The sequence below is a fragment of the Salvelinus fontinalis genome, chromosome 6, assembly GCF_029448725.1.
Source record: "Salvelinus fontinalis isolate EN_2023a chromosome 6, ASM2944872v1, whole genome shotgun sequence".
NCBI classification, from domain to species: domain Eukaryota; kingdom Metazoa; phylum Chordata; class Actinopteri; order Salmoniformes; family Salmonidae; genus Salvelinus; species Salvelinus fontinalis.
Genome location: NC_074670.1, coordinates 57,726,737 through 57,741,630, shown reverse-complemented (window position 1 = coordinate 57,741,630; position 14,894 = coordinate 57,726,737).

Sequence of the window (14,894 nt, the reverse complement as noted above, 5' to 3'; positions counted from 1 at the left end):
CCACACATGCGGTGACCTCACCCATTGTGACCAGCATGTCCAGAGATACAACCTCTCTTATCATCACCCAGTGCCTGGGCTTGCCTCCGCTGTACCCGTCCCCACCATACCCCTGTCTGCACATTATGCCCAGAATCTATTCTACCACGCCCATAAATCTGCTCCTTTTATTCCTTGTCCCCAACGCTCTAGGCGACCAGTTTTGGTAGCCTTTAGCCGCACCCTCATCCTACTACTCCTCTGTTCCTCGGGTGATGTGGAGGTAAACCCAGGCCCTGCATGTCCCCAGGCACCCTCATTTGTTGACTTCTGTGATCAAAAAAGCCTTGGTCTCATGCATGTCAACATCAGAAGCCTCCTCCCTAAGTTTGTCTTACTCACCTCTTTAGCACACTCTGCCAACCCTGATGTCCTTGCCGTGTCTGAATCCTGGCTTAGGAAGGCCACCAAAAATTCTGAGATTTCCATACCCAACTATAACACTTTCTGTCAAGATAGAACTGCCAAAGTGGGAGGAGTTGCAATCTGTGGCGAACTGCAATAGCATCGAAGAGTCCCAACTGATATGCAACTGTTCAGGGAAGTCAGGAACCAATACACGCAGTCAGTCAGGAAAGCAAAGGCCAGCTTTTTTCAGCAGAAATTTGCATCCTGTAGCTCTAACTCCAAAAAGTTCTGGGATACTGTAAAGTCCATGGAGAACAAGAGCACCTCCTCCCAGCTGCCCACTGCACTGAGGCTAGGTAACACGGTCACCACCGATAAATCCGTGATAATCGAAAACTTCAACAAGCATTTCTCAATGGCTGGCCATGCCTTACTCCTGGCGACTCCAACCTTGGCCAACAGCTACTCGCCCAAGCCTCCCCAGCTTCTCCTTTACCCAAATCCAGATAGCAGATGTTCTGAAAGAGCTGCAAAACCTGGACCCATACAAATCAGCTGGGCTTGACAATCTGGACCCCTTATTTCTGAAACTGTCCGCCGCCATTGTCGCACCCCCTATTACCAGCCTGTTCAACCTCTCCTTCGTATCATCTGAGATCCCCAAGGATTGGAAAGCTGCCGCGGTCAGAGGGGGAGACACCCTGAACCCAAACTGTTACAGACCTATATCCATCCTGCCCTGCCTATCTAAGGTCTTCGAAAGCCGAGTCAACAAACAGATCACTGACCATCTCGAATCCCACCGTACCTTCTCCGCTGTGCAATCCGGTTTCCGAGCCGGTCACGGGTGCACCTCAGCCACGCTCAAGGTACTAAACGATATCATAACCGCCATCGATAAAAGACAGTACTGTGCAGCCGTCTTCATCGACCTGGCCAAGGCTTTCGACTCTGTCAATCACCATATTCTTATCGGCAGACTCAGTATCCTCGGTTTGTGACAGCCTTGCCTTGTTCACCAACTACTTTGCAGACAGAGTTCAGTGTGTCAAATCGGAGTGCATGTTGTCCGGTCCTCTGGCAGTCTCTATGGGGGTACCACAGGGTTCAATTCTCGGGCCGACTCTTTTCTCTGTATATATCAATGATGTTGCTCTTGCTGCGGGCGATTCCCTGATCCACCTCCACGCAGACGACACCATTCTGTATCCTTCTGGCCCTTCCTTGGACACTGTGCTATCTAACCTCCAAACGAGCTTCAATGCCATACAACACTCCTTCCGTGGCCTCCAACTGCTCTTAAACGCTAGTAAAACCAAATGCATGCTTTTCAACCGTTTGCTGCCTGCACCCGCACGCCCGACTAGCATCACCACCCTGGACGGTTCCGACCTAGAATATGTGGACATCTATAAGTACCTAGGTGTCTGGCTAGACTGCAAACTCTCCTTCCAGACTCATATCAAACATCTCCAATCCAAAATCAAATCTAGAGTTGGCTTTCTATTTCGCAACAAAGCCTCCTTCACTCATGCCGCCAAACTTACCCTAGTAAAACTGACTATCCTACCGATCCTCGACTTCGGCGATGTCATCTACAAAATAGCTTCCAATACTCTACTCAGCAAACTGGATGCAGTTTATCACAGTGCCATCCGTTTTGTTACTAAAGCACCTTACACGACCCACCACTGCGACCTGTATGCCCTAGTCGGCTGGCCCTCGCTACATGCTCGTCGTCAGACCCACTAGCTCCAGGTCATCTACAAGGCTATGCTAGGTAAAGTGCCGCCTTATCTCAGTTCACTGGTCACGATGGCTACACCCACCCGTAGCACGCGCTCCAGCAGGTGTATCTCACTGATCATCCCTAAAGCCAAAACCTCATTTGGACGCCTTTCCTTCCAGTTCTCTGCTGCCTGCGACTGGAACGAATTGCAAAAATCTCTGAAGTTGGAGACTTTTATCTCCCTCAACAACTTTAAAAATCTGCTATCCGAGCAGCTAACCGATCGCTGCAGCTGTACATAGTCCATCTGTAAACTACCCACCCAATTTACCTACCTCACCCCCATACTGCTTTTATTTATTTACTTTTCTGCTCTTTTGCACACGAGTATCTCTTCTTGCACATGATCATCTGATGATTTATCACTCCAGTGTTAATCTGCTAAATTGTAATTATTCGATTTATTGCCTACCTCATGCCTTTTGCACACATTGTATATAGATTCTCTTTTTTCTACCATGTTATTGACTTGTTTATTGTTTACTCCATGTGTAACTCTGTGTTGTTGTCTGTTCACACTGCTATGCTTTATCTTGGCCAGGTCGCAGTTGCAAATGAGAACTTGTTCTCAACTTATCTACCTTGTTAAATAAAGGTGAAAAAAAAATAAATAAAAAAAAAAATAATAATAGGGGTTGTAGAGACAGCTGCAGCCAGGCCTGTAGAAAACACTGTGTTTAGACCAGAGAGATGAAAGGGAAATGACTAGTAAATTATTCATTACCCTCCCGCTGTACCACAAGGCAGGCCCGGCTCTGACTCTTGGCTGGCAGAGTTAACACAGGAAGGATAGAGGGCAATTCAGGTAAACTTTACTCTGTGCTATTGCTGCAAAACAATATGATATCGGATGCATTCCTCTTATTTTCATTTCCTGTCAGAAATCTTTTGAACCGCACTATACCAGACCTGGGTTTGAATAGTAATATTTTTCTTTCAAATTGTTTATCTGCGATTGATTGAGCTCACCTGGTACAATGGAATTAATTAAGTAGTCCCCAAACTGGAAGCCCTGTCCTTTTCTAGCGCACCAGGCAGGCTCAATCAAATACTTGAAGATATATACTGTTTGAACCAAGGTCTGCTGTTTACCACTTCCATCAGACTTCTACCCTCCTATGTTCTTCTGTGCTCAACCACTTTCCCCCTGCTTCCTGGCACCTCAACGTAGTAGTTTATGGAGTAAACATCATCAAGCTGAGCACACATGCATGTCATTCTGAAAACTGGAGCCGTCAATAAGTCTATCTGGTTCAGAGATTTAATTTGACTGCAGGCAGAAAGGTGTTTGCTATGTAATACTGGCATGAAGGTTACATTGAGTTAAATTGAGCCACAATGCTTGTTATGTAAAAGGAAATCTATAGGATATCCAAAGATATAGAAATATAATCACACACAAATAGAAAATGTCTATTGTGAGCAGGTATAAAATGACCTAATGTAGCCTAAGTAATGTATTTCAAGCTGTCAGTTCATTGTTAAAAGGACTGGCCTGAAGTACTGTATATCATATACCATTGTTTCTGAGAACTAACTCCAGAGATACAGCAGACCTTTGTACTTTAATTTTTCTTGCAGCTTCGCTGTTCATGACCCAACTCAAATCAAATGTTATTTGTCACATGTGCCGAATTCAACAGGTGTAGATCTTACTACAAAATGCTTACTTACAAGCCCTTAACCAACAATGCAATTTTAAGAAAATATTTACTAAATAAACTAAAGTTAAAAAACACAATAAAATAACTATAAAGAGGCTATATACAGGGGTTCCCGGGTCATCTCTGAGCTGATGTAACAAAAGAGATTGAAGGACAGTCTGCCTGTCTACTTCTGATGTCTTTATCAATAGCAGCAGCAGTCTGGGCGGGAGAAGCCTTACAATGTTTTAAATTTTAATTTAACTATTATTTAACTGGGCAAGTCAATTAAGAACAAATTCTCATTTACAATGATGGCCTAGGAACAGTGGGTTAACTGCCTTGTTCAGGGGCAGAACGGCAGATTTTTACCTTGTCAGCTCAGAGATTGGCCCAACCCTCTAACCACTAGGCTACCTGGCGCCCCACATATAAGGTCTTAGTCAACTCAGAACTGCCCACAGACACCGGTGTACCTTAACTCCTCGGGAGCCAGACTCTTGGGTTGCCATGGCACCTACTTGAGGATTCTGCTGCAGTCCACTTTGCCTTGAGCAGTGCTGGGAATGGAGAGCGGTCACATGACCAAGACAGAGCCAGTGGAAGTGGGCTGATTGGTGATGGATGCTGCACTCAGCACTGGCATTAGGCTAATAGAGACCCCAGACTGCATTCATTAAAACACATGATCCAAAACATCAGTTAAGCAAGCCCGACAACTGGTGCCAGGGTTTACTTATGTTAGACTATTTTATGCGACTTAAGTATTGCGACATGCATAAGTGGGGGCCAGTAGCCTAGTGGTTAGAGCGTTGGGGCAGTAACCCAAAGGTTGCTGGATCGAATCCCTGAGCTGACAGGGTAAAAATCTGTAGTTCTGCCCCTGAACAAGGCAGTTAACCCTCTGTTCCCTGGTAGGCTGTCATTGTAAATAAGAATTTGTTCTTAACTGACTTGCCTAGTTAAATAAAAATGTAAGTGATGGAATAAGTAGCTGGTTAAGTTACTTTGAGTTGATTTAAGGGATGCTATTTGGAGCATGCTAACTGATAAGCTGCATCTTGGGCTATTGACGTTTGGATCAATAGACTTCTAGGTATCCATAATATTAGGTCATTTGTGTGAACTATCTCTTGAACAATCCCATATTGCCATTTCACAATGGAAAAACACAGCAAGATTTCCGAAGATGGCATTGGAATTCAAGTATTGTAGCATAATGCTTTTGATAAAAGTAATCTGCAACAAGGGGGATGTATGGCAGAATTCAAAGAAGTACAAGGGAATAAAGTATAGGGTATAGGTTATATGGTATAGGGCATTGGGTATAGGGCAGTGGTTCCCAAACTTTTTATAGTCCCATACCCCTTCAAACATTCAACCTCCAGCTGCGTACCGCCTCTAACACCAGGGTCAGCACACTCTCAAATGTTGTTTTTTGCCATCATTGTGAGCCTGCCACACACACACACTATACGATACATTTATTAAACATAAGAATGAGTATTCGTTTTTGTCACAACCTGGCTCGTGGGAAGTGACAAAGAGCTCTTATGGAACCAGTGCACAAATAGTAATATAATAATAATCAATAATTGTGCTCTTTATTTAGCCATGTTACATATAAAACCTTATTTGTTTTTCAAAAATGGTGAATAACTCACCACAGGTTAATGAGAAGGGTGTGCTTGAAAGGAGGCACATAACTCTGCAATGTTGGGTTAAAATATTTTCCACACACAGTCTATGCCTGTGTTTAGTTTTCATGCTAATGAGGGCCTAGAATCCACTTTCACATAGGTACGTGGTTGCAAAGCACATCAGTGTCTTAAAACAGGCAGGATACTCTGAGCGCCGTGGCTTCTGATTAACCTAAATTTTCACAAAACCGCTTGTTGCAATTTTGATGAGGCTATCTTGTTCAGATATTGGTAAGTGGACTGGAGGCAGGGCATGAAAGGGATAACAAATCTACTTGTTTGTGTCGTCTGTTTTGGGAAAGTACCTGCGTAATTGTGCACCCAGCTCACTCAGGTGCTTCGCTATATCACATTTGACATTAGCCGTGAGCTTGAGTTCATTTGCACACAGAAAATCATACAATGATGGAAATACCTGTGTGTTGTCCTTGTTAATGCAGACAGAGAAGAGCTCCAACTTCTTAATCATAGCCTCAATTTTGTCCCGCACATTGAATATAGTTGCGGAGAGTTCCTGTAATCCTAGATTCAGATCATTCAGGCAAGAAAAAACATCACCCAGATAGGCCAGTCGTGTGAGAAACTCGTTATCAGACAAGTGAAAATTATGGTCAGTAAAGAAAACTTTAAGCTTATCTCTCAATTCAAAAAATGTGTCAATACTTTGCCCCTTGATAACCAGCGCACTTCTGTATGTTGTAAAAGTGTTACATGGTCGCTGCCCATATCATTGCATAATGCAGAAAATAAACGAGAGTTCAGGGGCCTTGCTTTAACAAAGTTAACCATTTTCACTGTAGTGTCCAAAAAGTATTTCAAGCTGTCAGGCATTCCCTTGGCAGCAAGAGCCTCTCGGTGGATGCTACAGTGTACCCAAGTGGCATCGGGAGCAACTGCTTGCACACGCATTACCACTCCATTATGTCTCCCTGTCATGGCTTTTGCGCCATCAGTACAGATACCAACACATCTTGACCACCAACGTCCATTTGATGTCACAAAGCTGTCCAGTGCTTAAAAAATATCCTCTCCTGTTGTACTGGTTTGTAGAAGAGGACGTTTTCCTTAATTGACCCCCCATAAACGTAACAGACATATACCAGGAGCTGTGCCATGCCAGCCACATCTGTTGATTCATCCAGCTACAACGCATAGAATTCACTGGCTTGTATACGAAGCAGTAATTGTTTCAAAACATCTCTTGCCATGTCACTGATGCGTCGTGAAACAGTGTTGTTTGATGAAGGCATTGTCTGTATAGTTTTTTTGGGCCTTTCCCCCAGCATTTTTCCAGCCTTATCTGCGGTAGCAGGAAGAATTAAGTCATCAACAATAGTATGCGGCTTGATTGTCCTAGCCACTCGGTAGCTCACCATATAAGACGCTTCTAGCTCCTTCTTATTAATGATATCTGTTGCTTTTATACTACACAAAACTTGTGTTAATTCTTACTCAGAAAACTCCTGTTGCTTATTTTTCAAATTAGCATGTTTCATTTCTAAATGTCTGTGCAAGAGTGAAGGTTTCCCTTCCTGCGAGAGAGTAACAGTTCATGTGATTGGATGTTCCTTATTTGACTAGGCTACCTGTATTTGACATTGTGTTGTTATTTCTGGCAGTTAAACGAGGCTACTCAGGCGAGAAAAAAACATCACCCAAATGTATAGCCCTGTTGGAAAATGTGAATCACATTTATATTTAGCGTACTCTGATGGCATTGCACGTATCCAAGTTTGGGAATAGCCGGTATAGGGTATAGGGCTACACCCATCATGGGAATATAGCACAAAACAGAGACCTATAAAAAGTAATGTCAAGTAAGGATAACCTCTAATGACTCTTTTCCTGTGTTCAGAATGCCTTGTTGTGAACACCCGTTGTTGTGAACACAGCCAAGTGGAGAGCAATCAATCTACACAATACAGCCTAGCTCTTCATCCACAGGCAAGCTCACTGTAAATGGTTCCTATTGTTACCTATTGTTCCGTCTAGGGCTGAGAGGGGATACATGACGTACGGAGTGGCTTCCTACAGAACAGAGCCCAGGCAGGCATGGAACTGTACTCGCCTTAAACTTCAGCTCCACTATAAGCCTGTTGTTGCTTTGCCAGCAGCATCATGTTAATGTGAAATCCTACCTGCTACGAAGAGCATGTTGTTTTAAAAACAGAGCAGAGTGGAAGAACATCTTTATTGTATTTTCCCCTACTGAACTGTACCATATTCATTGATTATGCGTTAATACAATAGCTCTGGTCCAGTTTTCGCAAGTACTCTTAAATTGTTGCTAGTGGTTGTACTAAATTACACGTTGCTTTTGTTTACATTGTGAACATTGTCAAGCTAGCTAGAGTTTCTGCTAGCTAGTAACTTTTTGACTTCATAAATCTATGTAAAATAATCAGTGGTGCAATCACAATCAAATGTATTTCTCATTATTTCAATCCACAAGATAGAGTGAAAGCGCGTCGTCCGTCAAAAACGTAACGTTGGTCGATACTTGAGCTTGGACGCTGACAATGGACGTGACGCAATGTGAGCGCAACATGGTCAGTATAGCTTTCATTGATTTCAAAGGAATCATTCCCATTTAAAGAATGCACATTGGTTGAGCGCCCTCCACTCTTTCCATTATTAATATTTAAGCTAATTTAATATTTAAGTTAACTGCCACGTGATTTTCCACCGATGTAGACAGCCAACTCTATTTTAAAAAGACCACACATACTAGGAGCACTTGAACTTGCACGCCCAGCTATGAGGAGAGGTAGGCTACGGAAGTTGAAGCTGTGAATTGTGGAAAATGCCAAAAACATGTGCTTTTTAATACAATAGGTAGGCTAACGCATACAAAGCAGAAAGATGACCGTTTCCAAATAATCTGCAGGACAACAAAAATATTTAAATCCCAAAGTCGTCTGTCTGACCGCTCGCAGCAAGATAAATGCAGACCGTGCCGCAATGATCTCTGTTGGTACCACAGGTCCCGCGGGATGCAGTCCTCTATCTCCAGGTATACATAGCTCACATTGGCCTCTTGGCACATACACATTTTTCCAAAGACTTGAGTCTCTCCGGCTCCCCACTCTCCACTGCGATTCTCTGCCATTGACCCTATTACGGGGGATGAGTCACTTGCTTACTAGCTCTCTTCCATGCCATCCCTAGGAGGGGTCAGTAGAGTAAAAAGTATACTTGAGTAAAAGTTAAGATACCTTAATAGAAAATGACTCAAGTAAAAGTCTAAAAGTATTTGGTTTTAAATATAGTAAGTGTCAAACGTAAATGCAATTGTTAAAATGTACTTAAGTATCAACAGTAAAAGTACAAGTACAATAATTTCAAATTCCTTATATTAAGCAAAACAGAGCACTACATTAGATTTTTTTACAGATAGCCAGAGGCACGCTCCAACTCTCAGATAATAGTTTACAAACATAGCATGAGTCCTCCAGATCAGAAGCAGTAGGGATGACCAGGAATGTTCTCTTGAAAAGTGTGTGAATTAGACCATTTTCATGTCCTGCTAAGCATTCAAAATGTAACGAGTACTTTTGGATGTCAGGGAAAATGTATGGAATAAAAAGTACATTATTTTCTTTAGGAATATAGTGAAGTAAAAGTAAAAGTTGTCAAAAATATTAATATTAAAGTACTACAAAAAACAACTTAAGTAGAACTTTAAAGGGTTTTAACTTATGTATACACCACTGGTAGGGGTGAATCACGTCGTGCCAGGCTTTTTTGAGTGGGTTGTGTCACTGATGTGATCTTCCTGTCCGGTTTTGAGCCCCCTCAGGCTTGTGCAGTGAAGGAGATCTTCGTGGGCTATACTCATCCTTGTCTCAGGGTAGTAAGTTGGTGGTCTGTTGATATCCGTCTGGTGGTGTGGGGGCTGTGCTTTGGCAAAGTGGGTGGTGTTATATCCTGCCTGGTTGGCCCTGTCCGGGGGTATTAGGGAAAGGGGGATACCTAGTTAGTTGTATAACTGAATGCCTTCAACTGAAATGTGTCTTCCGCATTTAACCCAACCCCTCTGAATCAGAGAGGTGCGGGGGGCTGCCATAATCAACATCCACGTCTTTGGCGCCCGGGGAACAGTGGGTTAACTGCCTTTCTCAGTGGCAGAACAACAGATTTTTACCTTGTCAGCTCTGGGATTCGATCCAGCAACCTTTCGTCCTAGCCTCAGGACTACCATGCCTGATGACTCCTAGCTGTCCCCAGTCCACCTGGTTGTGTTGCTGATTCAGTTTCTGCTGTTTTGTATGTGGCTATGGAACCCTGACCTGTTCACCAGATGTGCTACCTTGTCCCGGACCTGCTGTTTTCAACCCTCTCTCTCTCTCTACCGCACCTGCTGTTTCAACCTCTGAATGCCCGGTTATGAAAAACCAACTGACATTTACTCCTGAGGTGCTGACCTGTTGCACCCTCTACAACCACTGTGATTATTATTTGACTCTGCAGGTCATCTATGGACGTTTGAACATCTTGAAGAACAATCTGGTCTTAATGGCCATGTACTCTTATAATCTCCACACGGCACAGCCAGAAGAGGACTGGCCACCCCTCAGGGCCTGGTTTCTCTCTAGGTTTCTTCCTAGGTTCCTGCCTTTCTAGGGAGTTTTTCCAAGCCACCATGCTTCTACATCGGCATTGCTTGCTGTTTGGGGTTTTAGGCTGGGTTTCTGTATAAGTACTTTGTGATATCTGCTGATGTAAAAAGGGTTTTATAAATACATTTGATTTGATTTAGGAGAGCCAGCCTATGGATATATATTATATAAGGGCTTGTTCAGTTGGACTGGGGAAACACAACACCACTAAAGTTATAATAAGCACTCTTGATAATGCACACTGGTTGGGAAAATGTCTCTGTTGATCTCAAGTAAACAGTGTACTTATTAGTCAACTGTTCTCTTTCACTTGATTTCCATTGCCACAACCTGGTCTCAGAGCTTTTCATATTATTCTTTATGTAAATTCCGACTATGATATGTTATGTTTTGTATAGTATGTATTAACTTGTGGATGCCCATCACCCATTTCATATGATATGATACAAATTACAATTCATTTTATATGTCAAAACGTACACTATGTTACAAATTTGCAAAAAGTACAATATGTTACGAATTTGCAAAACGTATGATATTTTACAAAATCTAGCTAGCTGGCTAACGTTAGCTAGGATAGTGGTTAAGGTTAGGGGTTAGGGTTAAGGTTAGGATTACGTTTAGGAGTTAGGTTAGAGGGTTACGGTTAGGGTTAGCTAACATGCTAGGTAGTTGAAAAGTATCCCAAAAATAGTAAGTACTTGCTATTTAGTAAAAAGTTGCTAATTAGCTAAAATGCAAAAGTTGTCTGTGATGAGATTCAAACTTGCAAACTTTGGGTTGCTAGACATTCACGTTATACGCCCACCCATCCACCCGACCGTGTCCACCCATCCACCCCGACCGTGTCCACCCATCCACCCCGACCGTGTCCACCCATTCACCCCGACCGTTATACACCCACCCCGTCCAACCACCTACTTTCATTTTTGCCTTAAGTAACCATCTGTCTTATGTAACCATATCAAATGTAACATATCAAACAAATTTTGAGTGTTCCGGATTTAAGTTTTCCATGTCACGTCTAGTCTATGAGAGCAGGCTGATTACCATTATTCACTTAGGCAAATATTCAATCATACAAACTGCATAGGCAATTATTGTTACAGTATGATTAGCGGTAATGGAAACTTTATTATCCCCAAATGGGAAAACAAAGGAGGAAGTTGGCAAATGGTCCAGACGGATGGACCTTTCATCAAAACAAGACATTATGGGTTGAGGTACATTGTCGTGTTGAAGGGGTTCCACTACACAGTAAGGTCAGAATGATTAAGAATTACTTTATTAAATGTTTACTTACTTTTTTTATTTGTGTACAAGTGAACATGTGCAAGCAATAACATTATATATTTAAAAAATTCTGTACATTTTAGATGCTAATGCTATCCCTTCCTCTAAACTGCAAAAACAATTAACTACATTTCTCGATCTCTATCGACGAGCCAGTATTGCTGAAGTGCTGTGGTAGATGGAGTTTCATCCTTCCGGTTCTCTAGTGTCCAATCCATAATGCTCCCATGTTCTCTTCTCACAACTGACTGTGTACCAAATATAAAATCACTAAACAAGGAGCACTTCCACGCTATCTTTTTTTTCATTTTAGTGACTTACTTGATTCAGCTGAAGGGGAACAACATTTTAAAGTTGTAGAAAGGACAAGTCTGGATCATCACATTTTCACAGATCTGAAGTGTTTTTTCAATGATCAGTGAAAATAGAATGACAAACTGACATCAAACTAGATCAGAGACGAAACCCCTCTAGCGCACGCACACACACACACACACACACACACACACACACACACACACACACACACACACACACACACACACACACACACACACACACACACACACACACACACACACACACACACACATACACCACAAATGGAAGTCCCCACATGAAGCAGTAGCTCTTACAGTGGGACATGCCAGAAAAAACTCACAAATTCCACATGAAAAACATACCCCTACTCCTTTAGTTTCTCTGATCCTGTGCTTTAACATCGACTACCATTTCAAGAGTTTGTGTGAAAATGATCATACAAACAGCTACAAAGTACACGGTAGTAGACATTAGGTAAAAATATCAGGGTAGTTTATCAGAGGCAGGGAAGCTACAGGGCCGCCCAGAAAGCATTGCGGTGATCTGTGAACACTTTGCATAAATACTGTGCAAGTAAAAGAAAGAGGGGATTGATAATAAATATCTTGTTTTCGGCTCATAAATTAAACAAAGTTATAACAATCTGTCAGAGAGGAGTGGTGTCCTGAATTTCCTGTCCATATTTTTGGGGGGCTATTTGATCAAATTGAGACGCTTGCCAAAGCTTCCTGAACTGTCAACACTAAGAAAGGTTTCCTATTCTTATTGTCTCATTCAAATGGTATTTGAAATCGTTCATCAAGCATTTGCTTGAGCCGGACTGGAGTACCAGATGGGTGGGATTTGCACTTTTGGGACTATTCCATTGGTTCCATTGTGCCAGACAAGTGCAATCAAGCACATATAACGTATTTGAAAGATATGGGGGCTTAAATGGGGAGACAGGGTAAACTGAAGCTGCTCTAGCCTGGATGGGGGAAATGATGACCTGAAAATATAAGGTGGAATGGAGGAGAGTAGTTACTAGATCTTAATACTAGGGATGCACAATATATCGGTGAACATATCGGAATTGTACGATATTAGCTAAAACTTCCAACATCGGTATCGGCCAGATGTCTAGTTTAACGCCGATGTTAAAAACCGATGTCAAAGCTACCGTGCAAACCTATATAACATAGGTGTAACGGCGGCCTTCCCTCTCTTCACTAGAAGAGGGGGTGAAACAGGGATCGGACCAACACGCAGCGTAGCCAGTGCTCAACATGTTTAATTAACAAAACTACTGTGAACACTAAACAAATACAAAATAACAAAAGTGGCAAACCGATACAGACCTATCTGGTGCAGACTACAAACACAGAGACAAGAAATAACCACCCACAATCCCCAACACAAAACAAGCCACCTATATATGATTCTCAATCAGGGACAACAATTGACAGCTGTCTCTGATTGAGAACCATATTAGGCTGAACACAGAAACAGACGAACTAGACACACAACCTAGAATTCCCACCCAGCTCACGTCCTGACCAACACTAAACAAGCAAAACACATAAGAACTCTGGTCAGGACGTTACAATAGGTACATGACATAATGACACCACGTAAAATTTTGCGCTACACATGCAACACAGCATTCTTAATCTATGTGGATCGAGCAGTCAACAAGTCGGGCAGTCATTTGAAAGAGTAAGAACATTTCAGCGAGACAACTCAAAGGCGAAATCCATTAAAGCCAAGAAAATGGAATTCATTACCCTTGACAATCAACCATTCTCTGTCGTGGGTGATGTTGGCTTTCGCCAACTGGTCGAGCACCGGTACACACTACCAAGTGTGCTATTTTTCAGATGTTGCCCTACCAGATTTACACAGTAATAGCATCACTGCTATTAGCCTCATGACATACATACTATAGAATGCAGGTTATGTCTTTGCGTCTCAAAAAAGATACAGTAGCACTGTCAATTCTGTACAAAAAAGTCTGCAAACAAGCAAACACCGGCCATGAACGATGTGTTTACAATACCGCGTTGGTAATAAAGCATCATCTGTTCGACTGCAACTTCTGGGGTAGCTAGCTTTAGCTTGGTGCCTAGCTAACACCAATACAACCAGACTGAAAACAATGACCAGTAGAAACTGCAGTCATTTTCATTATTCTTAGCAATGATTTAGGAATCCTTGAGAGTAAGTATTAGCTAGGTTGTCACTTGTTGTTCGCCTATTGAAATTGAACTTCAGTTCATGAAAATAAATAGCTAGCCAGCCACCTAACCCTGTTGCCCAAAGCTAAAGGAATAAGCAGCCAGTTAGCTTCATCTGGCTAGTGAGGCTCGACCCGGGGCGTGGTATGTGTTGTGAAGCTAGCCACAATAAGAATTAGGCACAATAGGGAATTTGCGGTTTGCCTACAAAATAAAAGTATATCATTGACAGTGATGCAAATGAATACAAATAGTATAATTATGCTATACTTTTATTTTGAAGTCTAACCGCAAAGTCCCCTATTGTGGCTAATCCTATTGTGGCTAGCTTCACATAGATGGGTCTGACCACCATTAATCAATTTTAAGAACTGTCTTAGAAATTAGGGTTATTTTAGATGATGACACCTAGCTATATATTTAGATAGCTAACTATAGCTACTAAAACAGATGTCGGATGTTTGCTATGTTTTTGGGGAAGAACATTGTTTGCATCCATGAACTTGCTAGCTTTTTTATGACCAGCACTGTAGGTGCGCAAGACAACTTTGCCAGCATCATAGCACACGTATTGATGAATGTTGTTGTGACATATGAAAAACAAGTGATAGTGTAATCAATGTGTAATAATAATAATAATAAAAATGTATGAACTGTTAAATTATTATGTGACTTGCAGTCATATTCAGGTCCTGATTGGTCAACAAGTTTATTTCACATGTCAAATAGTGCAATCTTTTTTGACACGCAAAGACCCAAACTGCGTTCCATAGTAATCCTGGTTGAGAATGAAACGACTGAACAAATGAACAACGAAACAGCACAGCAAGTAAGTGAAAGAAATAGATTTTGATTATGTTTTACTGGTAATGGGGACATACGTAAATGCCAACAAAATGACTTTTTGGTCTGTGTGTGTGTGTGTGTGT